Raw genomic sequence first — 26,920 nt, forward strand, 5'->3', positions numbered from 1 at the left:
TCTAACGTCAGACATAACTACGGCAACACGTACCAATGTATTTTTAATACCTTCCCCAATACTTCCAGGTTTCCTAACAAAAATTATTCCGTAGTGAAAACACCTCGAATTGTCCTATCCGTTATTGATAATAACAATGATTATCTCGGGAGGGATGGTAAGAGCTAATACACGGACCTGACGAGTGGAAGGGATTCTTTGGACGGCTACTGAAAGCACAGGAATGACCTAACAGACCAGGCTCTAGCAGCCTTTGTGTGACAATACGGAGGTGCTGACATCGGTTCCCGCTGCCCGCTTGGATTTTCCAGGATGCTAGAGCTTTGGGACGTAATTTAGCAGCATCTTAAGGATAAATGAAAAATCTCTTACGTTAACAATGATCGAAACCGCTGCACATGTTATTGCGGTTGCTTCAAATGAAAAAGCTTTCACCTGGCTTTGACGTACACCCCGCTACAGTTGTGCTCCTCGGACTTGAGATGAAGCAGTAGATGTGTTGCAGCTCTATCCGAACGTTCGTTATGGCTTCTCTGGCTTCTCAATTGGACTGACACAGCTGTAACATATCCACTTCTGCCGGAAACGCATTCCCGCACGATAATCCACTCTCTCAATGGCCTGCGTTGTTTTGTTTTGACTTTTGCAGCGGCGTGCTACGTTACGTGGCTGAGTTATTGCAGTGCCTACAGGGACGTCACACATGTACTTCCAGATAAAGAAAACTTCAGTTATGTAATTTTAATTATTTGAGTTAATACGTAAAACTTTTGCCTACCTCACGGGAAGCTTCAAACCAGAGACATAAACTACGCGACACTGCAGTATCGTGACATAAAGTCTCATTTAAGTAACAGCAAATCGTTAAGAAGAGTAAGTAGAAGAAACCGGAAGCAGGAAGTGACAGCTTCCTGCTTAGTTTCTGAAACTCTGTTATATAATAATCTCGGGAAGGTAACAATTCCCGATGTAGATCTTGTCGTTCTCATTGACTTTATTTGTCTCCACTGGCCAGTGGACAAAAGGAGAGCGGTACGGATTTTTAAAATTTTGTTCGAGCGTTAATTACGGGGAAGATACTCAGATATTTACTTATGCAAAGGAGAAGAGGCGTGGCTTTTTTGGAGGTCACGAGAAAAACTTGCCAGAGCGTAATTAGAAAATGAAGGCAGGGCGAGCACGATTTGTGGTGTGACTTTTATTAAATAATGTTTAAATGACGCGAAGAGAGCAAATATTATCACGCACCACAGCCTTTAAGTAGCTGCACTCGAGGGTAGAGCGGCCGTTGTCCCAGTTGTAACTGCAGCGAAGTCCTCGGCCACTTCTGTGATCTCAACAACAGAGCAGGTACAGCTTCATAACACGTCTTTACTGACGTCGTTGACGTCTAGTAAGTGTCATCGGTGTTTCCGTGAAGTAAGTCAGGGGATTTTCTCGTTAGTAATATTATCTGTATCCAAACTTTGAGCCCGTTAAGTGCAGGTGTGTCTAGCACCTCCCACTTGTACGTTCTGGAAAACAAGTTAGAGTTAAAGGAGGAAGTGATTACGTACTATTCACGGAATATTTTCTCGAAAATATTAACCCAAGAGAAAATTGTGTGTATGTATCACACCTTTGCTTTGGGAAACTATTTACTGTCGACAGGAGTACACAGTGAACACGTTAGTACTTACAAACACTTAGCCACTGATTATGTATCCATTGTATCCAAATTTATACTCAAGTAGGTCCGGTATAACAAACGTTTCTCTGCCTCACATCGCTCGAAGTTATGTCGAGTGGATATCCCTGCATTATCCACAATTTTATTAATGTTGCAGTGGTCATTCGATGATACGTTTGTAGGAAGAAGTAATACGTTCTAACTCGTACTGCGAGTGTAAAGCTCAGTGAGGTCCACGACGTAGATATTTTTGGGTGTTTTGCGGTGTTCTGACTTTGAATGGCAATTCCGCGATGACTCGCGTAACTTTTCTATGACGAGCTCCTTTCTCGCAAGATTTTGTATACCCTTGATGAAGGGCACCAGACAGGTTCTGTATTTCTAGATTTTAGGTAAGCGTATGGCATAGTGCCTCTGTACGGGCTGTCAATGTAGCTCAGAGCATACGTTACACGTTTTCAGATATGTGAGTGGCTCGATATATTTTTAACTAACGGAACCCACAATGTTGTTAAGAGTGCCTCAGGGAAGCGTGTGATAGCACTGCTCTTGTTCTTTATACACGCAAATTTCCTGGCTGTCATGGCGAGCAGCATTCTGGCGACTGCTCGCTGGTGGTGCATCAGCGAGAAGAGTCGTCTTTGAGTGACTGTAGGAGGGTACAAGAAGTGATGTGTACAATCTCTGGTTGCTGTGACGAACGGCAGCTTACAGACAGGAAAAAATGGTACTTAATTCTAACGAAAAGGAAAGAGAATTCTGTAATCAAGGAATACAGTACTGTTGCCATGCTGCTTGACACTGTGGGGTCGATTAGGTACCTTGGTGAAACGTTGAAATGATACGTGAAATAGAACGAGCAAGAGAGGCGGTAGAGGGGAAAATTCTAGAAACTTGTAGTTCATCTACAAAGAAGACAGCGTATAGAACACTTCTACGGCCCGTCGCTTGAGTGCTTAGCATACTAACCAGGTCTTATTAAAAGAACACATCGAAGCAATTCATAGGCGTCTTGATAGATTTGTTAGTAGTAGGTTCGATTGCCGCGCGGGATTAGCCGAGCAGTCTCAGCCGCTGCAGTCATGGACTGTGCGGTTGATCCCGGCGGAGGATCGAGTCCTCCCTCGGGCATGGGGGTGTGTGTTTGTCCTTAGGATAATTTAGGTTAAGTAGTGTGTAAGCTTCGGGACTGATGACCTTAGCAGTTAAGTCCCATAAGATTTATAAAAAAAAACTAGGTTAGCTTGCCACGCGAATGTTACAGAATTTCTACGTGAATTCTAACGGAGATCCTTGGATGGAAGAAACTGACTTTCTTCGTGAGACACTATTGATAAAAGAGAAACGCCATCTGCGACAGACTTCGAAAGGTCCCAATCCACCAATGTACATCGCGCCTCAGGACTGCGAAAATAAGAGAAATCAGGGCTCCTACGGAAGCATATAGGCGGTTTCCTCGTTCCATTTGAGAGTGAAACAGGAAATCGAATAACAGCGATACAAGAGAATGTTCACCATGCATAATATGGTAGCTTGAGGGATATGCATTTAGATGTAGGTATCATCCAATACTGAAAATTTGTAAGTCCCAAACGGGTGGAAACTGTCCGTGTAACATGTTACTACGCATAGTTTTAGTTGCGTAAGACACTGCGCAACTAAATTAAAGCATAACTCTTTATGGCCACTGTATTTACCTCCTATTGTTACGTATGTTCGAAACTTGACTCGAAAGTGCCTGCGAACTTCCTCCGTAATGCTGCAAAACCCAGGCACCCTCCGACTTCACCCTCCGGCTCAGCGACGTTTCAGACAACTAGGCATTGACAGGAGCAAAAGAAGGGCCACGTCTCCGATATCCATGTGGGCCGTAAGGCCGCTTACTTATACCATATTAGCGTCAAAATTCGCCACAACTCTGCTCAACGCCACCGTCGACGTGTCACACGATGGGAGAGTCGGCGCACTATCTTTTGCCAACATTTAACACATTCTTTTGAATTAAGGTCAGACTCGCGACACCCAGCGTTGAATTCGCGCAGGTATCTTATGGTAGGTCGAGGAAATCATTTCACATACACCGCCGCTCATAATGGACAGGAAAAAGGCCTCAGTAGGTGGCGTAAGGGGTACCAATGAAGCCCCAGCTCCGCTCTTTTTCTGCGGCCATTGATTCCAACAAAGTTCACGATCAAAAACGTCGGTTCGTCGTGTGATGAGCAAGAGGGCGATATTCTTGACAAGTCTGGCAACTGCTAACACCCGCTGGACGATTCAACTGTACCCTGTGGTCATTGTGAGGCTGCAACCCCACTGAACGCCATCTCACATCTTCGGAGCGTAGCGTGATAGCAATTTTTGCTGTGAAATACAGGGACCCTTCAAAACCACTCGTCGAAAAGTGAAAGTGATCCGAAGCAGAAAGATGTTTTTGTGTTTCTTTATCCCTCCTTTTCCGTGCCCTCCCTTAGTGTTATCACGAGAGGGCTCGGCATTGACTCGTGGGTGAATAAATGATAAAGTATCCCTTTAAGTGCTACCAGTTCCGCAGCATCATTGGTGCCACGCTTGCATCTTTGTTGAGCAAGTTCAAAATATATCTGTCAGGAATTTCTACAGCAATTCGGTCTCGCGACTGCTCTAGCGCCTGAAGGTAGGCCGACTCAACTTACTTACGTTATCGATGGGGTGCCCTAATCCCAAGGTGCTACACTAGCAGCAGGTACATTTCTAAGGTGCATGAAAAAGGTGCATAAAAAACGTTCAGGGTGAATGGTACAGAGGATGATTCCGAAGTGGGTGATCTTAGAGGAACATTTTGTCATTTTGCACTCGCTTGTTTAAATGTCGAACCATCCCAACATCACAGAACAGGAGGATGCGAAGAAAGGAGGGAAGAAACAAATCATAAGAAACACTTTACTGTTCCGGATCAAGTTCCAATTTCGTCGAATGGTTTTGAAAGATACCTAGAGGTTTACCCTGTATGGTACAAAAAATTCCTATCACGCTATGGTCCAAAGGGGTGAGTTCACGTTCGGTGGGGTTTCAGTCTTATAATATCTAGAGATGATGGTTTAAACACCCAGAGGCAGCGACCAAATATGTCTACAACGTAGTCTTGTTGTTCAGTGGACTGCAGACTGTCGCTTTTATCCAAGAAATGCCCTCATTCATCTGCTTTCATCTAGTAACGATTTTGTTTCTATTGCTTTTCTTTCTTGGCATAGTGAAAGACAGTAATTCTACGGTGCTTAAAACATGACTGCCATATATGCCCAGTCATAGACAATTAGTTGCACAACAGATTTAGCGCATTCGAGCAAATTGAATTTTATTTTGTCGATGTACTGCCGGCGACAAGGATGGGGATGTATACAAATTTCTCTGGAGTCCTGTAAAAGGCATGTTTGTATGAGAACTTGTAGTAAGCACCAGTTTGTATGCTGCTTTTAGTGAACAATATTGTTGTAGGAAGCCGGGGTTCCTCACGGCCGTCGACAGTGATCCTCCTCGAACAGAACTGAAACGTAAATATCCCTCTAACCATGGGTAAATATTCGAACTACGGCAGCCTGTAATCTGTTCCTCCATTTCTGCTGGAACTTGTTTTCGTCTCGCGTTGTGGCTTTTTCATCTTACACAAGGGAGGTAACATCTCAGAGCGCAAACTGACGCCCAGTTTCTTGCTTCTCGAAATGACGCTGCATAGCAACGTTTCTTAAGAGACGAGGTACGTGTTTACCGAATATCGAAACAAATATTCAAATTGACTAGAGACGTTTTAGGAAACATAATTCAGTATTTACATGTGTGGTGTCCGTCTTTTCGGACATATCCGAAAGAACAGACACATACAACACAACTGCCTTCACTGCAACTAATGGTGATTTTTCCGAGAATCAGCGTGAGGCTGCGCGCAGTAAGGGTGCTGGACCGGAGACGCTATGTATGAATGTGCGACAAGTTGTAAATACGGATTGGGTATGATGCGTGCTCGGGTAGCCGAAGCGATTAAGGGGATCGCTCACGTAAAGTGGAGAGCCGGGTTCGAGTCCCAGTCGAGCGCAAATTTTCATTTCTTCAAAATTAAATTATTTCACTGCACGATTGCGGCTAAGTTAAAAATTTCAATTTCGTCGCAATGCAGTGTATCACTAGCTACAGACTGACAGGATTAGAATCAGAGAAATATTAGAAGTCGATTTGATATCTGACTGTTACGGTTAACGATGTATAAAATCGACCTGAATATATTGTGATGCTGTCCAGAACGTTTCAGCTGTATATGCAACCAAGTTTTAATAAACAGCGTCCACGGAACAAAGGAAGATGTTCAGAAGAAATGATTATGGGATACGTTCAAAATTAGCCACACGTATCACATTTTATGATACTGGGCAAAGTATCAAAGATTCTTGTGGGTGCTTTAAATCTAACTTATGAACTCAAATTTCATTGGTATCTGTAATAAAAATATTGGGACGCTCTTCCCTGGTTAGTGCATTCATATGATACTAGAGTTCTTAGTAATATCCATTTATTGTTGGTACACGCCACAGGTTTAAATGGCTCTGAGCACTATGGGACTTAACTTCTAAGGTCATCAGTCCCCTAGAACTTAGAACTACTTAAACCTAACCTAAGGACATCACACACATCCATTCCCGAGGCAGGATTCGAACCTGCGACCGCAGCGGTCGCGCGGTTCCAGACTGTAGCGCCTAGAACCGTTCGGTCACTCGGCCGGCTTACACCACAGCACCACAGGCATAATGTTGGCTGGAATCGGAAGGACTGGCCCATATAAGCATTGAACATCATTCTTATCAGGAATTTTACTAACACCCTCAGGGAAAGACAACTTTGAAATAATTTAAGCACAATTACTGATAATCGATCAACAACGTTATCAAATATTTCTTTTGGATCAAATAACGAAAGTTATAGTGTTAATTCAAATACCTGCTCTCAATTCTTCAAATGTCATTCATGCGAACATAAAGTACGATAATTTAAATTTACAACAGATGTCGTTCTCTATGTAAAATATACAATTTTTGTGCACCACTTGCTACTGTTTTTAAGTAAAACTAGTAAGAATTGAAGTCATCTGATGGCATGCTGGCAGTGCATACATGATGTTTATGAAAAATCGCTAAAGTGTAATAACTCGCCAAGGCAACCACCCCCCACTTACACCTGATAGTGGAGAGATACAACTGCCAACTGACATTAATTTTCAAATTATGCCACATAGCGATAACGGTGAATACTGAACCGTCACGTGGGACGGAAAACATAGATCGATGTAAGACGCGAACTGTTGATTGATGAAACCTCATCTATGTACACATGCTTGGCTTGGAAGTATAACCCATCAAAACACACTCAGCAAGAAGTAATCACTCTGAAGTATACGCTTTCGGGCTCCAAATAACAAAAAGCATCGTGACATTTTTGTATACAACGTAAAAAACACAAGAAACGTTGAATGTGCTTAATAATGACGAATTTAACATTAAAGCTATTTACAAAACACCAGTAAGTAAAACAAACTATCAAATCTCAACTCTAAGGCACTTAAAAACTGAAAGAAGCTGAACTGTATTCGATATAGAAGCAGCAGGACACAAACACATGCAGAAAGCGAACCAGTCACAATTATCACGGTCACAGCGGACAGGAAGATCATTCTTTATGAATGTCGTATGGTCTCGGCACCGAAGCAACGAACTAAAAGTGACTCACCGAACACACGAGGCCGCTGTGCGCTGACAAACAGTGGTAAAGGCTTTGGGCAGCCAGAAGATGTGTGGATGAGAACGACCCATCGCTCGCGTCCAGACCTGGCCGGCTAAAGGAATGAAGGGTCCGTTCCTGTTTCCGGAGCAGGTCCCTTGTGTCCGTAAGATGCTCAGCAGGAATTGCACGCTGCCTCTCTGGATACAGGCCTCCAAGGCATTCGCGGCAAACGTGCCACACCCCCGTCACGCCAAAGGCTGTACTCCAGGAGACATGGCGTGAGCTTTCGATGGTGCTACGGTTCTACTGTACACAGCTGAACGTATTTTTTTCAGATTTCTTGCACTTTTTCATAGGACCTCTTAAACTTCGGTGAAAAACATTGTTAACTGCTTCTTATGTTACTTCATCCCATAAAAGGATTAATAATGATTAATGGGTTGTCTACAAAGATGATAGCTCTGTCTCGTTTGTGTTAAGATCATTCACCGAAATAAGGAAGAGCAATAAATCTTAAAGTGAAGCCTGTTAGTCTCCGTTTGTGATATATCCACAGTCACAACGATTTTCTCTCCAAACAGCACTGACTGAATCCTTCAGCTTAAATTTTGTCGTTCTCGTTATGATGACGGATTCGAACAGTTGCCTGTAAACTCATCAAATCCGTATAACGTCCCTTTTTTTAGGGAACGCCTTGGATAGTATCTAAAAATACCAGTTGGCGACAATTTCTTATTGTAGGTACATAATATATACTGAATAAAGTAGTAATGGCCTTGACAGTACAACAACTCGAATAGAACGTTGGTGAGCTATGTAAATTGTTTTCTACACGAGATTGTATCAGATCCCATAGTTTTCTTTCCTCATGGCCGGCAGCGTGAGCTGGCAATGACGACACTTATCATATAGGTTTGGTCCCGTAGAAATTAAAATTATTTGGAAACAGTGGTATCTGCTGTGTACTGGGGAACTATTATAATCGTAGCGGGATAAACATTATCGATTCAAAAGAATCCTCAAAATTGCTTTATCACAGTCTGGTAAGTCAAAGACTTTTTCTTATGCGAGGTATGCTGAGTGGAATACGTTCTCGCAAAAATGTTTACCAGCCCTGAATTCTGTATGAAATGGGGAATAAGCTATAATTTTGTCATATGATGACATGATGAAGACCGTGGATGTTGTTTGAAGACAAATGTTGATGGTGTTAGGACGGCAACCAGCCACAAATTTACTTTCAGTTCCTTTATTTAAAGAGTACCGTTACCGGTTTCGAATCGTTGTTATTCATCCTCAGACGTTTTACACGCTTTCTTTATGACAAGCGATGTGTTTTTTACAGATTAATTGTCTTAAAATATAAATAATACATAATTATAAACACGCCACACACAGATGGTTGCGTTACAGATTTTCGTTGCATGTGACTTACGTGAAACGTCGGTTTGGAGTGTTTGTTTCCATAAAATTCGTCCAATAGATCTAAAGGCATTTCCAATGCATTCTTATTGTTGCACACGTAAATTGTTCTCACTGGACACTTTAGATTTGTCACTGAGAAGATTTCTACCACGCACCACGTGTTTTGATAGATACAAAGGGCTTACAAACATATGATATATCGTAACATTTGACGGTGATGTCCTATGTTTGGAAAGGATCATATATTCATTTACGCAACTGTAATGCCTTTTACACTAGTGCAGAGACATTGAATTTTTAGTTAATATTGTTAAATTAATTATAAAGTTTTTTTTATTTTTTTAATATTTTTCAGGAAAGGGGAGTTAGCTAATTCTGTTTGTTCGTTAAGGATATAGTCTGGGGTGCTGTTTGTGTGTGTGTGTATTTCTAATCCTTCTAATATATTCATAGTGGCTCCTTTTTCTGCTAGATGCAAAATTTTAAAGTTGTCCTCAATGTTTCCCACTGAATGGTTTTCTTCAGCAATATGGGCTGCAAGTGCTGATTTGTTCAAGCTACCAAGCCTTAAAGTATCAATATGTTCTTTGTATCTAATTTCAAAACATTTGCCTGTCTGTTCAATGTAGACTTTTGGACATGTATCACATGTGCATTTGTGTATTCCTGATTTACGGTAGGGAGTCTTGGAGGTATTTACATCATGGATTACTTTTTGTTGTAATTTATTATTTGTGGAAAAGCTGATTGTGACATTATTTTCAAGACAGGCCTAATTTTAGTTCTTGTGACGACAGTTTTTTGTTTGCCTGGCAGTTGGCCATTCGGAGGTGTGAAAATGAGCAAAAGCACCCACCAAGATCAAACAGATTCGTTTCTCACAGGTGACAACTCACTCATCTAAATTATTTTCGAAAATTTGTAGGATATCTACAATGTAACCAATATAAAACTATCAATTTCAATCCTGTCCATATCTAGAGCTTTAACAATGACGTACTTCGATCTGTGTGAAGAATTCCATTTGCTATTTGTTCGTTAAACATAGCATTAAGAACATCGCTTATTTAGAACAACTTTTTGAATTTCCGTTAGGAATTCCGACAGTATCAGGCATCATGTTACATGCATGGATTTTTTTAATTCCGTTAATATCTGAGAAGTATTTTGGTGCTTTCACTGTATGAACTGAAATAATTTATATTATGTATGTTGCTACATTTCGGTCAGAACATAGTCATTCATTTTAAATGTGACAGTACCAGGTAGTACCTTAAGCACTGTTGTCCAGGCTCTCTTTTCACAATATTTCATCGGGTTTCAGTTCACTAGTGCGCATTAATAATTTGTGATCTAACAGAAATTCAGTCCTCAGCAGCGGTTGGGAATTCAGATAAATCCAGTGGCAACAAGTGAAAATTTGTGTTGGACCGTCTAACAACCCCACCACAACTAAGGTCAAAAATTAATTATGATTGTACTGTTGCTCACGCTGCTAAATATTGCATTTGTGGGCAACAACAAAGTTATATTATGTGCCAAGTATCATTAGAGCACAGTTAATAAAGTCATTTCTTGAAATAATGGACAAACTAGGCACTCATCTTTTCGTGTGCCCCACGATGGTCTCGTTGTGAACTCACGGCTCAATCGTCGAAAATTTAGGATGCAAAGAGGCCTAGGTGTTATTCTGCGATATTCAATAGTTTTATAGATGTGTTTCATAAACAATTCTTGAAGATTAAACATTTGCAAGTTAGGACAATGGTGATGTAAAAAAGTAATCAGCACTCCGACTTTAAGTTACACTTCTTTTTGATTATTTTTGTTGCAACATCACTTCACAATATAAAACATACTTGAAAATTTCTTCTTCACTGTTAAAGTTCACATTTCATAAACTGACTACAGTTTGTGTCTTTTCAACATGACGACCAGGACTTGACTCTCTAATAATCGGTTACGCGCCCAAAAATCAGAGTTAGAAGTACGTCAAAGGTCATAGTGACAAAAGAAAGAATTCACATAAGAATAATATCATTGCAATATAAACGTATCGATGTATCAAAGTACCTCTACATCAATGAAATCGAATCAGAATTTTGTCACAGAAATATGTTAACTATTTTACAGAAACACAGTAGATTATTGCTGGTATCGAGAGGTTGAGGTGAGGTGTCCTAACGGTTATGTAGTTTGAGTACCATTACAACCGGCACTCGAAACCGTGTTTCCCGCCTCATATGCTTCGTCAGCCGGAGTGCGTCTCCCGTCTAGCCCAATTCTCAACTTGTTGCACACTGTACACTGAGGCGACAACCGTAATGGGACATTGATACTGAGACATACTACTGGCTATAGTATCGCATACACAAGACATGAGAGGCAGTGTAGACGTAGAGCTACCATTTGTACTCAGGAGCTTCACTTAAAAATGCTTCCTACGTAATTATGACCGCACGATGCGAATTAACAGACTTTGAACTTGGAATGGTAATTGTATATAGACAAGTGGAACACTGTACTTCGAAATTGGTTAGGGAATTCAGTGTTACGAGTCATATACATAGGCGAGCGCGTGCGATGAATACCAACATTCAGGCATTACCTCTCACCACGGACAAACAGTGGCCGGCGCCCTTCACTTAACGACCGTGAGCAGCAGTGTAGTATTGTCAGCGTAAACATACAAGCAAAACTGCGTGAAATAACTACAGACACCAATGTGGGTCGTATGACAAAAGTATCGATTAGAACAGTGTATGGAAATATGGCATTAATGGATTACAGCTGCAGACGACCGACGCGAGTGCCTTTTCTAACAGTACTACATCGTCTGCAGCACCTCTTCTGGGCCCGTGATCATAGCTCCTTACGACTTTTGTCATGTCGGTGTACATGTAGCGTGTATATCGTATAATAATTATTATTATTTTCTTTTTTCATTTACATATTTCTGGGCGCTTTAATAACTTTCCCAAAAACAACACTATGCTTTTGGTAAAATACAAGGAACAAAGAATCTTTATTTTAACTGAAATTTTTATAAATTTCTCTTTTATTTTTACATAACGTTTTTATCACCTTATTATTTAGTAATACACTTTTTTGAAATCTTTTCAAATCTAGTTTCATAAAGTGACAATTTTTTAACAATTTTACATTAATTTTAAATGATAGTACTCTAGAATAGACTATCCAAAACACTACTTACTATGAACATGTGTTCTAGCCATGTATTACTTGTACATCATGGTTATATAATACACTAATACTAAGTAAAATTTTTTTGATACCGAGCTGAGCGTAACGTGGCTAAATGTAGGAAACAGTCCGTTTGTTTACATTATAGATGGTTCAACGAACTGCTGTTGGAAACTTCACAGCCTAGGTGTAGCTACAGATGGGGAACCGAGCGAACGCAGATAAAGTAGCAGAAGTTTGTGTTTATGCACAGTATTTAATTTAGCTTCACTGCGTTAGTGTCTATGGAGGTTCTCATTACAAGTCTCGCTTAAAAACGGCAACAATGCCCGTGCAGTATTAGGGATAGAAAACTTGATAGAGTAGATGTACTGGTAACCAACAGGCCATAACTTTGTGACTCTATTATCGTAGACCAGGGAATCAGTTGTCACAACGCCGTTACAGCATTACCAAATATTGCTATAAATAAGAATATCAGGATAGGAAGATACTTCTGCTTAGCGAGAGCGACATGAAACAGAATTCAAATTACCTTAGTGGTCAACATCAAAATTCATCTCCTGGAGCATGTTGGTCAACAGTGGACAAAGTTCAAGCGTGTAAAGTACATTTTAGAGACATATGTGCCGAACAAAGTTGTCAGGAATAAGAAAGAACAGCCGTAGTTCGACAAACATGTTGGACAGCTGCAAGGGAAGCAAGGGAGTGTTCAGAAAAGAGAACAGAATGTTTCAAAACGTGGTGCTACAGAAAAGGGCTTTAGATTATGCGGGAAGATGGGATAAGTAATGAGGGTTTTAATCCAATTGGAGAGAAACGAAATTTATGGCACTATTGGATCGAAAGAAGGGATCAGCTGATATGACACCTTCTAAGATACCAAACATTAGTAATGTAGGGAAGTGCAGGAGAGTACGGTGGGACTTGGAGATCAAGTATACAGATTCGAGTGGACGTAGATGGCGAACACTATGGAGAAGTGGGACATCCACACGATAGATTAGCGTGAAGAATTGTATCAAACCAGTCTTCTAAGTGAAGAACAAAACAACAACTACAACATATAGACTCCGTTATAGAGTTTATCTTAGCCTTCATAAGCTACATGGAAAACCTTAATCCCATTACTTTAAAATGTCCTTCGACATTACGACTGCCTTTCGCTGAACGCCCACAACTTGTCTGATTTATGCAGGTGGTACCACGCTGTGATCGGCATGGCACCAGCTTCTTCAGCAGCCGCGGCTGCTGTGGCGGCCAGCAGCCTGGAGCACTTGCTGCGGCCTCTACACTGGGGGGCCGTCCTGCGACACCCGAGCGTCGCTGACTCATCGCCCATCCTCTTTCGCCTGCGCACCCTCATCATAGCCTCCATCACCACATCTTTCGTTTTCTCCGAACTCCTCGTACTGTACCACCAGGGCACTGAAGACTTGGACCTCTTCATTCTGATACTCGGCATCGCAGACACCATCGCTATGTGGGTCTTCCGTATGGCGCACATCACTCTTCACGAAAGTGACTTCCATAAGCTCGCCCTCCAGGTTGGTATCGGAACTACTCTACGCTGCAATTCTTGTAAAGTTATCTCACCGAACTGTCTGGCTAAATTGCTTGGATATCCTTCTGTTCTATATTAAAATATGGGATAGTTATCTAGGTTTCCACGATTCTATTTTCTCATTGACTATGGGATAAATAAGTAACGCGCTCACGTTAATACAAACGTTTCCTTTATTCTCAGGAATTTTACTAGCCGAGATTGCATTCAACACTATTAATTCCTGATGGCCGGTTTCAACAGTTAAGACTGCCATCTTATGATCTTCAAAACACTTGTTGTTATACAGTCTATTCCATTATGACTGAATCCCACAAGTGATGTTAGCTTTATAATGGATAGTATATAGCACATTCCACACAAGTTTAATAAAAGCAAATGAATCAGGGCTGTTTCCCAAAATAAATGCTGGAGGACGGCAGGAGTAATAATTATAAAAAAGGGAGAAGATATACATTCCGTACTCTCAAAATCATACCGGCCTATTTACCTAATAAATGTACTGATAAAAGTTTTGGAAAAAGTGTAAACCAATAGGTTAGAAAGCCACAGGATTCTAACAGGATTAAATAATGCTCAAAATGGGTTCAGGAAGCCAGATTGCATTTAGCATGAAATTAACCCAGTCAGAAACTTAATATGTGATGCGCACACAACTTACGTGCTTCGAATAATGATGTGCATGTTTGGAGAGTTTGACAGCTTATGGTATCCCTAAGAGAAAAGGGCTGCCCAAAAATTTTACCCTACTGTCTACTGGATTACTGCATTGACTGATACGTGATGCTTTCAAATTCGACATGAACAGTTACCAAACATAATTCGAAATGATGACCTGTGGGCCCCGTTTGTGTTCCCTTATTCTGGGACCACTTCTGAATAAGAAAACACGCAGGAATCGTCAAGAATCGTAGCATCTGCTAAGGAGTTATTGCTTTTTGTGCATGCTGTCAGCTGAAATTCGCTGGAAATCAGTTGTGGAAAAATTCCATGGAATCAAGCATGAGTGGTGGTCGCAGCTGAGAATCAAGATATCACCACAAAAATGGACAAACATATTACTTGAAGAAAGACTTATTAGTGATCCATCGATTAAAATAAGTCAGGAGATAATTCGAAGACATACCGTCAACAAGTATTTATGTGTGCACCTGGACGAATACTGTTCATTAACTGCAAACATAGCATTTTTAGCAAGGAATAAAAGTTGTATAGTGAAAAAATTGATAATATAGCCGGCCGGAGTGGCCGAGCGGTTCTAGGCGCTTCAGTCTGGAACCGCGCGACTGCTACGGTCGCAGGTTCGAATCCTACCCCGGGCATGGATATGTGTGATGTCCTTAGGTTAGTTAGGTTTACGTAGTTCTATGTTCTATGGGACCGATGACCTCAGAAGTTAAGTCCCACAGCGCTCAGAGTCATTTGAACCATTTTTTGTTAATATGGAGAAAAGGAGGCTTTGTCTACCTCTCATTGTAATCAGAACGCATCAAGAGTCTGTATTAACTCCATCTGTGGGCTGCTCTGCCAGTGTTTGGGCGCACTGGTTCCTACCGTCCAGACCTGCCACTGCAGTGAGAAAATAACAGCAGAGAATTCTGCTGCGATGCTGTGGAGGCTACATCACAACATCTACAGACATTCTAACTGTGTTAATGGACATACGTCTCGTTGACCTGAAAATAATGCAGAAGACTACAGTCTATTGGTTGAAGAAGAGGAAAAACAAGAAATACACGAAATTCTTGTGGAAGAGGCAACAGATCCGTAAAGTAGTGATTAATGTAATGTTTGGAAAATGGATGCAGAGCTGGTATTCCTCAGACACACTTCCTGATATAAACGAAAGTTTTCAGACAACTCATTTTGTGGCAGATAGGAAGATAGGACCAGTGGGGAACATTGGAAAACCTCAAGGAGAGGGCACTGAAGATATCATGAGCTACCTTTACTTTTCTCGTAATAAAAAGTAATCAAGTCACATGCAAAGTTTAAGAAATTTTTATTTAAACTCTTTAAAATAAGTCAGGAGATAATTCCAAGACATACCGTCAACAAGTATTTTTGATGAATTCTATGTGCCTATTGTTCCTGGCAAATATGTTAATTACATCTTCAATAGTACCATCAACGTCTGGGTGAGTGGTAAACAGAACTAAGGCATTAAGCCGATCCTCTTTCATAACGTATCGGCATCACTAGAATGGCCGTGACTTTTCTCGTACGTATGTGTTAGCTATCTATCTTCCAGACAGAAATATATAAAATACGATGACGCTGACGCGCGTGCTACGTAGGAAAGTACGACCACTCGATAACTCAATTAAGTCGAGTCGACTGACGAAAGAAACGAACCAATAGCGTTCGGGCTAGCTGGCGAGGGCAGTGCGGGTGGTACTGCGGTCGGCCCCGCAAGGGTGTGGGGGAGAGGGGGGAGCGCCCCCCCCATATGCATCCTCCACTGGGTAGGATAATGGTCCATACACCATGCATTGTCCTATAGTAATGTCCCATAGTTGAAGATATAACAAGGACTGCCTCCGATAAGTTAAGTTGTTTATGACGTAATTAGAGTGTAAGAGGACTCTGATACCTTAAATACTGTATCTGATGCTGTGTCATGGGAAGCGAGGTGTCACTATGGACCAGCATGTTCCACTGCCTACAAGTGCTGATAGGGAACGAGAACGAAGCCCAGTAGCACAATACTGGAATAGTGAAGGGAAATGGTCTCAAGTGTACCTAAGACGACTGGGAGAACCAGAGAAATACAGTCTAAGGTAAAAAGGCGAAGCACCACCAAAGAATTATCCGGATGGGTCGGAATTTGGTAGAAGTGATTTACATGTACAGACAAACAAATGATGGCAATTGCAGAAAAGTTAGATCATTTACTCAAGACAAAGACCTTCACAAACTGAGCAAGTAAATAACGCGCTAGTCTAATTGTGCCCCTTGTGGAAGTAATTATTCAGCATGGCACTTATTTATAGGCTGGTTGAAAGTCATCTGGAGTGATACCGTATCAAATTCTGTCCAATTGACTTGTTATACCGTCAAAACCAGAAGTCTGTTGGCTGGATTTGCACATGATGCTCCAAACGTTTTAAGCTGAGGACCGTTTTTACAAAACTCGACGTATGAAAAAATTAAATCTTACACGAAACACATTTATTTAATTAACAAATAAGTTTAGAGGAAAAAATTTCTTACAACTAATAAATTTCGTACAATTCCGAATATGCTTTAAGAAAGTTTTTGTATATACATAAAATATTTGATAGTCTACCGAATGCAGGGTGTAGAAGAACTGTTTTAGTTTTCAAAACTCAATTTATGCTCGAAGTACAACAGTGACAGCTGAAGATTAAATGCTTGTTTTTCACATTAAAGTTTTAAAATAATATTTCTCTTTTCTCTTCTACACAACTTCAGGGGACTCTTCAGCCTCTTTAATTTTTTGTGAGGTCTCATGTAGTCTTCACTACTTGCATGTCACTGAATAAACGTACTGCATCCTGGGGTATAGGAGAGAAACAAATTAGTTTCATTATATCATTTTCCTTTCCTGCAGTCATATGGTTTATCTTGGGAATAGTCGGAGCACGCTTCCTGGCTTTTAATGAAGGTGTGGCCTTCTAGAAAACATCACAACATACTTCAAATCCAGAGAAATACCTCATTTTAACAGCACAATGAATCTTACTACTAGTTCATCTGTAGGATATTGCTCGTACATTTATTATTTAGGAAGCCAACATTATGAAACGGTTAGATTGCTACTCATCATATAACATATTTGGTGATTAGCAATCTAACCTTTTCATAATATTGTCATTATTCCATACTGGATTTTCTATTGCTTGATTTAGAAAGACAAGGTAGACTTCTATATTTCCTTAGATATCCTTTTGAAGTAGTAGGAAAACCAGGCTTCTCCCCACACCAATACCTTTCCAAACCTCTCTGGAATATTACGGTATTAACTAGGTGATAGATCTCTTCTTTCCTCCGATATTTCTTTTCAACTCTACCGAATACACCATCTGGTGTCATAAAACTGATTGCACGACAAGGAAAATGGAGTTCTTGTTCTGATTGTTCCTCTGGTGTGAAATGAAACTGTAAGAAAATTCACTACAAAAGAAGAAAAGGCATTTTCAACGCAATGATTCATCTATTTAGTATTATACGTTGCAAGAAAGTGAAGTAAATAAAGAACTGAAGTATTGCAATAAATCACTGTAGCTAAAAGTAATGAAACTTGCATTGTCAATGGTAGAAGAAAAGTTAGATTTAAATAAGCAATACTGCCTACCCGTACCATGATGCTAGCGAAAAATCCTAAATGCAACCACGAAGTTCAGGGGTATAATGGAATAACATAGCCAAAAATCGATAGGTGTTTCAAAACATTAAAAGAAGAAATGGCTTTCCAAACGAACAGTATCTTGAGATTACGTCATCGTTACAGGTAGGTCACATATGTGATATGTTTCTTAATGTATTGTATGTAAAGTTAACTGAAATGATTGAGATCTTTATTATGGAGGTTAGATAGAGAGTCGATTTGAAACGCAGTTTAAGGAGCGTTCTATTTGCAAAATAAAGCGATCTTTGATACCCATACTGCTGAAAACAAACATTCTACGACAAACATGAATCAAAATTCTGAAATATTGCATATTGCATCTATGGGGTGATTACTCGATGTGCAACGGGAAATTGAAATTTTGGTAACAAAAACCGTTATCTGAATCAGATTTAGAACGAATAGCTCGAGTTGGTCAGTGTTGGTACTTCAATGTTTACGAAGCGCTGATTTTTACGTTTTCCGTTATTGATGGAAGCGTGGTGAGTTACGATAGAGGATTAAGAATACCTAGTCCACCTACTGTCTTGCATGAAGGGAAAAGACAATGAGACCCTTTTCTGCTGGCCCGTTTGCACTCGAGCATGCCACAGCAGCAATTGAGTGAAACAGTCTCTCACGGTACAGCGTCCTGAGCAGAACGATCCGTAATGGCTGCATGCTGCAACGTTTACGTTCTGTTTCTCATTGTTCTTTGAAATTTGTTTTTTAATATTTTTAGCCTTTTAAAGTCTTGCGCCTTCTCCGTTTGTTGATTTATGTATCGAACAAAGTATGTCGGCTTGTTAATTTCGATTACCCTGTTTCTTACAAATTCTTTTTTTTATTTGTTCAGATTTGATTCTTTTCATCGTCTTTCTTTAGCTTTCCACCATTCTGTTCTTCCGTCACACATAACATTTTACAGGATTAATTCATTCATGTAACTGTGATAGCCTTTCAGCGTCTGGTAGATATATGGTTGCTTTCTTTCAAAAATACTGTAGATGGTTGAGATGACTCTAAGCAGTATGACACTTAACATCTGACGTCATCAGCCCCCTAGATTTAGAACCACTTAAACTTAACTAACCCAAGGACATCATACACATCCATGTTCGAGACAGGATTCAAACCTGCGCCCGTAGCAGCAGGTCGGTTCTGGACAGAAGCTCCTAGAACCGCTCAGCCACAGTGGCAGCAGTTGTGGTGAAATGAGATGTGTATACACTTTTCATTATGTCTTACTTTTTGTAACTAAGTATTTTATGATATGTTCACTTTCAGTCATGTTATATTCTGTGTATTTCGTGTATTTAAGACAAGTTAGGAGTAGGGAGCTTCTTGTTATGCTCTATCTAGATCCGAATGAATAATCTGAATTACAATGTGTGATCGAGACCGACAAAACTTGAATTACATTCAAGAGAATGTGGTGTTTTACAAAATAAAACTGTGAGACGATAGAAATACGATATAAATTTAATAAAAAGCAATCAGTGTTAAATACCTATAATCGTGACCTGGTAATTAGTTACATGACACTATTTTATCACAGTTAAGCCCAGCACCCATTAACTGTCAATTATATGGTAATGAACTGGAGGCCAGAGAGGGAAGGGTGTAGAAGAAGGCCAGGAGATAGTGTAGAGGGGTTGATATGTTGGCAAAGGGTTTACGGCCAGATTTTCTGTAAGCACACTCTATTTTATAAGTCCTTTATTACATCAGATGCATCATTGTCAGTGAACTGTGTTAAACATTCTGAGACGAAATGATGTCCGCATTAGTCATAGCATTAAGAACTGTCCGACGTTCGCAGTACTGAGTGGGGAAGAGGTGGAACGAAGTAGAACCGACGGGACGCATTGGAATGAGGTCAGAAAGAAAAGTTGAGCGATATGTGGCTGGTAGCAGATATATACCTGGAGACAAATTCTTTGGTTACGAAGTTACAGTGAGCTGACGTTTGGAAGGGAATATGGGTGATTAGTGGGGAAGGTATGGATGCTACAACAAAGCTTTTCGGTCAAAGTACTTGAATATCAAGTGCTAGGTAATTTGGGAAGTGCATTTAAGTCTATCATTTCGAGGTATCTAAAAGATTTAGGAGCGGCTGAGATGTAAAATACGACATATGAGGTATTTATATGTAAGGACAATGGTGAAAAGATATAAGCCCCTAGTAGCTTTACTCACTTATGAGTTTCGCATTTGATGGTGTGGTAGTGTGCAAGCACTTTAGTCCTACATATTATATTGTGTATGTACTTGCAAATGTGGAAATCGTGGTGACTGAATAATTTATTTACTAGTACAAGGAAAGTGGGGATTCCATTTACTTCACCATCCGACAGTGGGAGTCATGTGAGAGTTGGCCATTGTGATACGTACCTAGGTAACTTATGTCTTCGAAATTTTGGGAAATGGCTATAACTGGATTTTAGCCATGTTTGCAATGTCCAGGACATGTTGGAGAAGGAGTGAACGGATCCTTGAGACATGCAAAAAATAGGGAGAAAGCTGTAAGAAGAAATACTACCAAATATGTTGGAAAACGAATTAGATGGGTGTAACTAACGAAGGGGGTGTAGTTCTAAGACCATAGTGAAAGTCATTCTCAGTTTCAAAGGATATTAAAATGATGTCTTTTATTGACATGGCTGATATCAGATAAATTTGATAACATGATAGGGTTGGTCGTCTGTTGAGTAGCTAGAATGGAACCTACACTCGGAATTTTGCTGCGGTTGTTGTGTTGACAAGTGGTGATAGATTTGTATTGTAAGAATTGTTTCAAGGAATTTTCTGAAGCAACCAGCGAGCCAAATGGATCGATACGTTGAGGCGTGGGCTATAGTTTATTGGGATTCAAGAAAATTAGGGCTTCAGTTTGTTTCTGCTGCTCTAAGTTGTAAGCTCTATGACACTTTCCGAAGAGTTATATAGCTGTATTGTGATAGAATGCAGCGTTTTAGTATGTGCTTGTCCTACATATTGAGATGTTATTGATGTGACTGTTACTATTGAAGGAGAGATGTTTAGAAGCGAAAATTTGGTTCAAGAGGAGGAATATTTATGTCAGTAGATCCTTAGAGTTATGTGACCAGATTTTTCTGCATAGAGAATAACTCAATGCTTGAAAGGAGCATTAGACAACGTTCTTCTCTGCTTGCCTTCTGTTCCGTGACTACCTAATACGAACACACTGTTTAGTAATAGGCTAACAGTAATGTGACGAAGTTGAGAATTACAACGATGCGTTGCGACGTAAGGGTCACTATCTAATTTTCAATGAAGTGGCTGGTGAACAGCGGATTCAAGTGTGTACTCGATTGTGATGCTCCGTCGAACCTTATGTGCACCTCCATTTTGAACACTGCATATGGTAAAAAAAGTGCGCATTAGATTCGCATAAATACGGCACATTATCTGGTGAAAGTTATCCGTATACCGCTTGGTAATGTTGAATACCGTAAGGAACCAAAAAAAAAAAGAAAAAAAAAAAGAAAATGGGATACAGTTTTCAAGCAGCGTCTCTTAAGCCACACAATTCCGTAGTCAAAGCTAAGTGACGCTTGAGAGTGTGTAAACAGCAGCGCCATTGGACGGTGGATGACTGAAAACGAGTGATGATAAATCGTCTATAGCTTGTGATATTCCGATGGCACGTAGGTGTTCAGCGAATTCTTGGAGTACGTTACCTGTAATCATGCTCAGAGCCAAAGTGAAGTACACAGAGGGTGTTTCTCGTTATTTAGGTGTCGCCCCCGTATTGCACTTTTGAAACCACTACATAATTAAGGATATGAGTAGTACAGCTACAGAGACTTTGATTCACAGTGCAAGCTACAGCCGCTAGTCGGCGCTGCGGTCACGGTGCAGCAATCGCTAAATGTGACTGGAAACTCAAAAATCCAAGATTTCAGGCAAGTCATTGCCCAGAGAAAGCTACTTTTATTTTTTAAATAAACACTCTATTCCACTGTACATTTCCTAGTTACCTGTTTGTGAAACAAACTACAAAAGTTACAGCAGCTTCAAGAATACAAAAATAACTTCATAAATATACATAACAGCTTCTTGCACACCTCTGTCACAGTGAAAAGCTATAATCACGTATTTTATTTTCCACACATTAAGGCTGAGAATGCTCCACCTAATAGTACCCCTAATAAGTTTTACTTATTCAAAAATCCTAGCTGGCATTGACGTGAAATTTAGAAACGCAAGATGGCACTGAAAAGGAATTCAAAAATTCAAAATGTTTGGAAAATAAAAACAATTATTAATAAGTGGTTACACAGGAATTCAAGATAATTCAAAGTTATGGAACTAGGTCAGTTGGACATTGCGACAACCTCTCCCCCTCTCTCATGTACCACCCCTCCCCACCGTTCATCACAAATTATTTCACACACACATACATGCACAGAGTGTGTTATGAACTTACAGGGTATGCAGCACCTGTAAAAGTATTTAGTTCAATCTCTGCACTACATTTTGGTGTTAACTACAATTGAATCTCAAATATTTTCCACGCCATTTTCGCAATATTCTTTCCATATATAAAATACAATATTTTCTAAAGTGTAACACTTCCACAATGTTCTTTCCGTATTTAAAGTACGTCAGGAACAGAAAAAAAATGTTTTCATAAAATATAAAGCTATTTCCACACACACACACACACACACACACACACACACACACACACACACACACACACACAAACAAACGTATCCATGAAAACTGTGCCCAAAATTTGTCTGTGGATTCTCACATAAATTGCCCCAATGTTATCTCCACATTAATACTGTTATAAAACACAACCGGCTATAAAATGTCATTCCATGGAAGTAGCCGACATTTACATTTTTGTTCCTACACTTGGCTTAAGATAGTGAGCCTTCAAACTAAATATTACGATTTGTAAATAATTTTATGATGTCTGTCATGTGTCAGAATTTTAATTCACTGTCTAAAATATCACCAAACGCAGTGGTCGTGGTAGTGAAACAGGAAAATAGAGAGTAGCCGTCTACACATGAATTCCCAGCATTTACCCATCCACTACTTGTGAATGAGATCAAAAAAATGGTTCAAATGGTTCTGAGCAGTATGGGACTTAACATCTGTGGTCACCTGTCCCCTAGAACTCAGAACTACTTAAACCTAACTAACCTAAGGACATCACACACATCCATGCCCGAGGCAGGATTCGAACCTGCGACTGTAGCTGTCGCGCGGTTCCGGACTGAGCGCCTAGAACCGCTAGACCACCGCGGCCGGCTGAATGCGATCACTTAGTTACTAGCTACAAACCCTTACATAAGTTTTTCTCACTGTCAACCCCTCTGAAATAATGAAAGAAGTACAGTTAACGGATTATTACTTCCCTGCTGCTCTTGCAGTAAAAGTTCTGCATGAGGCGTGGTGTTATAATGTATCTCTTCTTTACTAGTAACTGTATTCACGACACATTCTGCATGCAGTATGCATCTATAGCACTGAATGCAACTCCATAAATATATCACTGTACGACACGTAGTTCAGGAGATATGACGTTGCAAATAACTGGATCCTTGAGAAACTTTCACATCATGCATGACTTTTAACATTTTTACTTCGTTGTTATTAAATCCATTAGCAACACATTTTGCAGGCAATATCCACTTACGGCGCTCAATGTACTTATAAAAGTACTGGGTGATCAAAAAGTCAGTATAAATTTGGAAATTGAATAAATCAGGGAGTAATGTAGATAGAGAGGTACAAATTGACACACATGTTTGGAATGACATGGGGTTTTATTAGAACCGAAAAAATACAAAAGTTCAAAAATGTCAGACAGATGGCGCTTCATCTGATCAGAATAGCAATAATTAGCATAACAAAGTAAGACAAAGCAAAGATGATGTTCTTTATAGGAAATGCTCAATATGTCCACCATCATTCCTCAACAATAGCTGTAGTCGAGGAATAATGTTGTGAACAGCACCGTAAAGCATGTCCGGAGTTATGGTAAGGCATTACCGTCGGATGTTGTCTTTGAGCATCCCTAGAGATGTCGGTCTATCACGATACACTTGCGACTTCAGGTAACCCCAAAGCCAATAATCGCACGGACTGAGGTCTGGGGACCTGGCAGGCCAAGCATGACGAAAGTGGCGGCTGAGCACACGATCATCACCAAACGACGGGCGCAAGAGATTTTTCACGCGTCTAGCAATATGGGATGGAGCACCATCCTGCATAAACATCGTACGTTCCAGCAGGTGTTTATCAGCCAGGCTGGGCATGATGCGGTTCTGTAACATATCGGCGTACCTCTCAGCCGTCACGGTAGCAGTTCCTGACGTTTTACTGTCCAGCGCCATCTGTCGGACATTTTGTGAATTTTTTTTTGTTCTAATAAAACCCTATGTCATTCCAAGCATGTTTGTCAATGTTTACCTCTCTACCTACAGTTTTCAGTGGTTTATTAAGTTTTCAAATTTATACTGACTTTTTGATCACCTGGTATATCATTGTACTACATACAACATCGTTCAGGAGATATGACGTCATAATCATTAAGCACAAGCCCAGACGCTGCGTGGTCCGACGTGGATTCACAGCTATAAACAATTACCTGGGAAAAGACGTGTGTGGGCGTGTACTTCACTAATCTGGGACAGTTCCATCGAATGGGAAAATAAAATTCCGCTCAAAAATTATTTTATCTATTTTGTCTTTAACGCTAAAATACCTGACATCTTCTTTCGGCAGTGGGCGTCGCATGGAAGGTGGAATGAGCAGTGCAGTCAGAGAGAGAGAGAGAGAGAGAGGTTTGGCCGAGCGGTTCTAGGCGCTTCAGTCTGGAACCGCGCAACCGCTACGGTCGCTGCGGTGTAACGACGTATTTAGTTTTCGTTTGATATATGTATGACCATGTGCAGACTTCGTCACCTACGTCGGTTACAACCCACTTCAAAAATGATTCATATTCTTTTTAAATTGTCATAGAATGGTTCTTGAACGAAACTGTAAAACATCAGTTGAGTCGTGTACAGAGAATTACGTCACTTGGGCCAGTTGGTTTTCGTACCTTTTTCGAATTTAAATTTCGTTTGTTTCTCCTCAGAAATTATATTGACACTCGTTATCTTGATCTAATCGATATCAGAATCACACATTAAATAAACTTTTGAGATTCAAAGTTTCGGCCAACGCTGTCTGAATCAATAATCTTGTCAAATATATTATTAATCCGTTCACATAACTCTTCATAAATAAATCTTCAAGACACGTGTTTCACCTTTAGTAACATACACTATTTTATTAGCTTCCTACACATACAGATGTGAACTTGAGCGTTGACAGACAGTGACTAACATTTCAATAAGACTAAGCTCATTATGACGTCATTGTTGTACAAAAAGAGTATAAAAATTCATTTTTAATTTTTAGAAACACGACGCAACAACTCGGTTCCAGGATCTTCTGTTGCTCCTTGGCTGTCGACCCGCGACGTATAGCGGCCAGCAATTTCCTCTCTGGTCGCGGCAACGAAGATGCTGTCCCCGTTCGTTGCGCCGATCTCTCCGTACATGAAACACATAAAAAAAATACAAAACTTTTAGATAATTCACATTTTTTACAAATAATAAGAAAACACATAAACAAAAACTAAATTAAACTTATAGTCACCTGCAAACTGGGCTGACTTGGTGGATGGGTGACGTTTAATTTCGTCCCACTACATACCCCACCCACAAGCTCAGTTTGTCAGGTTTTAACCGAAATTAAAACTGTTCAATATACAATATTTAACTGTTAATACATTTTCCTCACATTCTACGTAACCTAGAGTCCTTGCTATTAGAGAGATTTAATCCTTTTAATACGATATCGTTGTGACCATTTGTTATTTACTCTTAATTGTGCTATTATGGTAATTCGTAACCGAATATAGGGAGATTGCTCCTCTTCAGTTAACAGTTGCTAATAAATACCAATCTAGTACGTTCTTTAACGTTGTACATTAGGACAGAGCATTCAAATTGTGATAGATTAGTTATAGTTTCATTTATTTACTAGAGTTATTCTTTCCAAGAATGTATATTACTAATAAGTTTCTCACAATAACTAATAGTACTATTTACTTTACATCATTTTTTTTTTCCTAATGCCTTATTTATACCTGAGGTCAAGAAGAAATCAAGCAAAACTTTCTTTAGAATCTCGGCACGGCTTTCTTTACCTTCGGACACCTGGTTGGGTAATGGCAATTTATTTAGGAGAAACAAGCGAGAGAGCCCCGTTTGGTGTGTTCTATATTAACACTATCACAAACCTCTATTAAAGGCACTCTGCTATGTTCTCGTGAGCCATATAGCTCTGGACGCCCATGGTCCCTAAAACTATTAACCATCCCCTTTGGTTCCTACTATCCGAGTAAATTTAAAATATGCAAAATTCCTTTTGACCTAAGAGCAAAATTTCTTCCATATAAATCCCCCTTTGGGTTATCTTTCTCTTTTTGAAGTACCAGTAGATTATTGTAGAACACATGTTTAAGCTTTCTGTTCTATTCTTTAAAATAATACGTAACTATCACGAAACTCCACATGAATAAACTATGAACGCTCTTCCGTATGTAACATATACTAAATATTAACTTATTTAGAAATGAAGGGTTTCATTTGATCAACACTATATAATCCTTTAATTACACCTGATGAAGGTTCCATAAGAAGTAATGCTTTGGGATGTACAATCTTATGTACAACATATGGACCTTCAAAGATCAAGAAGAATTTTCTACATTCCTTACCGATCTTAGAACTTTTAGGATGAGATCGTACTAACACAAGATCTCCTACCTGAAATGAGGGTTCTATAGCCTGTTGATTATAACTTTTAATTCTCCGTTCGGCATTTTTTACAATCTGTTCGCAAACTTTTTCGTCTGGAATAT

This window comes from Schistocerca serialis, chromosome 8 (genome assembly GCF_023864345.2).
Source record: "Schistocerca serialis cubense isolate TAMUIC-IGC-003099 chromosome 8, iqSchSeri2.2, whole genome shotgun sequence".
NCBI lineage: Eukaryota > Metazoa > Arthropoda > Insecta > Orthoptera > Acrididae > Schistocerca > Schistocerca serialis.